Source organism: Rattus norvegicus (genome assembly GCF_036323735.1).
Source record: "Rattus norvegicus strain BN/NHsdMcwi chromosome Y unlocalized genomic scaffold, GRCr8 chrY_unlocalized_5, whole genome shotgun sequence".
Classification (NCBI taxonomy): domain Eukaryota; kingdom Metazoa; phylum Chordata; class Mammalia; order Rodentia; family Muridae; genus Rattus; species Rattus norvegicus.
Genome location: NW_026947408.1, coordinates 1,048,522 through 1,051,831, shown reverse-complemented (window position 1 = coordinate 1,051,831; position 3,310 = coordinate 1,048,522). Strand labels below are relative to the sequence as shown.

Genomic DNA, 3,310 nt, shown 5'->3' with positions numbered 1-3,310 from the left:
TACACCCACCTGTTCTTAACTTCATATATATATATATACATATATATATATATATGTATATATATATGTATATATATATATATGTATATATATATGTATGTATTTGTATATATGTATATATATATATATATATATATATATATATATATATATATATATCATACACACACAAATACATACACAGCCACACACACTCACACTCACACACACACACACACACTGCTCTTACATTCAAGTTTACTTACTTACACACACACACCTTCTTCTTACCTTCAAGTAGACTTAGTTATTTTCATAGTTATTTGTTTATTTATTCACTTTACATGCTGCACACTGCCCCCTCCAGTTCACCCCTCTCACAATCCTTCTCCCAGCCTTTTCTCCTCTGAGCAGGAGGGGAACCCTCGGGTATCTCCTCACCTTGCATATCTAGTCTCTGTGATCACACCATCTGCTAGTGAGGACAGACACAGCAGCCTAGATGAATGGGTTGAGGAGGTAGAGGTCATATCCAGAAAGAGGCAGAGAGCTGGGGTAAAAGATGCCCATGAATCAATGGGTGTTTCCTTAGTTGAGACTCACAGCCTCAGTGATATGGACCTGAAGAAGCAATCTCCGGTAGCCAGAGAGCAACCCAAATGGAGTGATATAGACACCTACTTTTGACCCAAAATTTATTCTGACCACAAGAAATGAAGGCGCCGTGCATAGAACAGAGAGTGAGGAAATATCAACCAATGGTTAGTGCAGATCGAGACCCATCCCATGGATGAGCACCAATCCCTGACACTATTACTGACACTCTGTTATGCTTGGAGAAAGGAGTCTAACATGGCTTCCCTCTGAGACACTCCACTAAGCTGCTGACTCAGACAGAAGCAGACATCCATTAGCCATACCAGGGGTGGTGCTTGGGGACACAGATGGAAGAACAGAATGAAAAGGATTATGGCCTCTAAGGATATAGGCAATCCACAGGCTTTGTCTTCATGTGGGTACCGAACAACTAGAATTGGGTTTCCCCAAAACATGTTGTATGTAGATGGGACATCTGTTTCTTTAAAATTCATTCATTTATTTACTCACTTTACATCCCAAGATCGGTGCTCCATCTTCAAGGTACGCCAACACCCATTGTCAGGGGAACCCATAAAAAGACAAAGCTATATATTTCCTACCTATGTCCTGGTGGCTCAGGCTCAGTCCATATTCACTCTCTGGTTAGTGGTTCAGTCTTTGACAAACCCCAAGAGTGCCCATGAGTTGATTCTATTGGTCTTTCTGTGAAGTCCCTCATATTATCTGGGCCTCGATTCTTCACCTGTTTTTTTAAAGACTCCCCAAGCTCCAGCTAATGTTTGGTGGTGAATCTTTACACTTGTTTCTCTCAGCTATAGGGTGGAGTCACAGAGAGGAAAGTTATACTAGGAATCTGTCTGCAAGCATGATAGAATATCTTTAATGTATCAGAGATAGGTGATTGCTCACGCGGTAGGTCTCAATCTGTAATAACCATTGGTTGGAAATTCCTTCCATGTCTACTGTTTCTATCTTTGTCTCTGAAGATCTTGTAGGCTGTGTTCACTTTTGATTGAAGGTTTAATGGGTGGGTTTTTTTCCTTGTCACATCACTGAGAGTCATTCCTGGCTACAGAATTGGCAAATTAAGGATCTGTACCCTCATTGCTACAGTCACCCCAATAGACATCCTGGGGACTCGCCTTTCCCAGTTCTCTGGATCTTCCTTGAGATGTGCACCCCACACTTGTGATTTCCATTCTCTTTTCCCTGCTTTCCCTATAACTAATTCCTCCAAAGCCCACTCCCTTCCCTACCTCCCCTCCCATTCAGTTTCCTCCCTCCCTCCATCCTCCTCAATATTTATTATGCTAAATGCATTTTAAAGTCAATATTTAGGAAAAAACACTGAAAAGTGTAGGAAGTATCCCACTCACATGTTGCTAACAGTGGACTGTGCTAGTGGAAATTTGTCTCTACAACCTCTCAGTACTAGAAGTCGTCTTAGGCTTCCTATGTGTATAGATATTTGGTCTTTCTCAGATTTCTGGCACGTTTGGAGACTGATTATAGTCTCATTGCTTATCAGGCCGTATAAATCTGGATATAGATATTTTTTGGATAGTTATCAGATAGTATACAAGCTAGCCAAGACATAATATAGATTTTAAGCCTTTCTCAAGCTGAAATGAAGAACTAAATATTATTTCTAACTGATATAGTAACAGACTGGGTGTTGAATATATCAAATGCTTTATAAATTGTTGAATGGTAATAATCTTACTCAATTGATATATAAATGAAAAGTCTGTTTAACTGGACAAAAAGGGGGAAACATTGTTTACACTGAAGTTATCTGTATTTTGATGCTAATCCACTGCTCTAAGGACAGCTGCCTTGTCCTGTACTCAGAACTCAGGTGAATTCTGCAAAACCACTTTACCATTAAATTTGTGAAGTACAGGTGAGGGGCAGGTCCAGTATAGAAGGAGGCCTATCATTGGAGGAAGGAATGATGGGCAGGAAAGAAGTTTGAAGGAAGTAGAAGAGACTAGAGGAAAAAGGAGAGACAGAAAGAGGAGAGGTGAGAAGCCATGGCAGGTGAAGTTAAGATTCTGCTCTGTGTATTTACTTGTTGTTATTAATATTCCAAAGGTATGGATGGTACCAGGCTTGGTATGCTTAAGTGGGCTATTATATCTTATCAATTGGGTCAAAGATTATTTTGTTGTGTGTTCTTTTATGTGAGGATTTGAGTGTAAGAATGTGTGTGGCAGTAAGAGACACTGGGCAGATGAGGTGTAGGACTGTATTCAACCAAGATATCTAGCAGAGGCTTGGGAAACTACAGTGACAGTGTTAGTGGGGTAAAAGACTACTTTTATTTTTATATTTTTGCAACAGCACATTCACTTCTGTATTTGACGTGCTCTAGGTGTGTCCCAAGGAAAGATCTACATCTGGTTCCAGACAGAATGTGCTTCTTAGGTTTATCAATCTTATCTAGTTTTGGTGGCTGATTTTATATATATATTTAACATGGATTCTGAGCAGCTACGTCAAGAATGTAGAATCCACAAATGCCAATGCCAAATAGAATCGCTCCTGTTTTTTGAGCCTATTAAAGTTGAAGTTTCACTGGACCTCAAGTTATTCCCTCCCTGTCAATCCTCCTTTATCTTATCTTTGGCCAGAAGAAGAATCATTTTAAAACATCCAAAATGCTGAAATATCACCCTTTGGAACACAGGAAGTTAGATATTACAGAAATGATATCTAATAGGACTACAGA

At 39.6% G+C, this 3,310-nt stretch overlaps 1 long non-coding RNA gene across 1 annotated transcript in view; it reads right to left on the bottom strand.

The window, feature by feature from the left end:
• The window catches only part of LOC134484762 (uncharacterized), a 165,801-nt gene that overhangs the window by 299 nt on the left and 162,192 nt on the right, over positions 1-3,310 (bottom strand). The gene's annotated exons all lie outside the window — the stretch shown is intronic.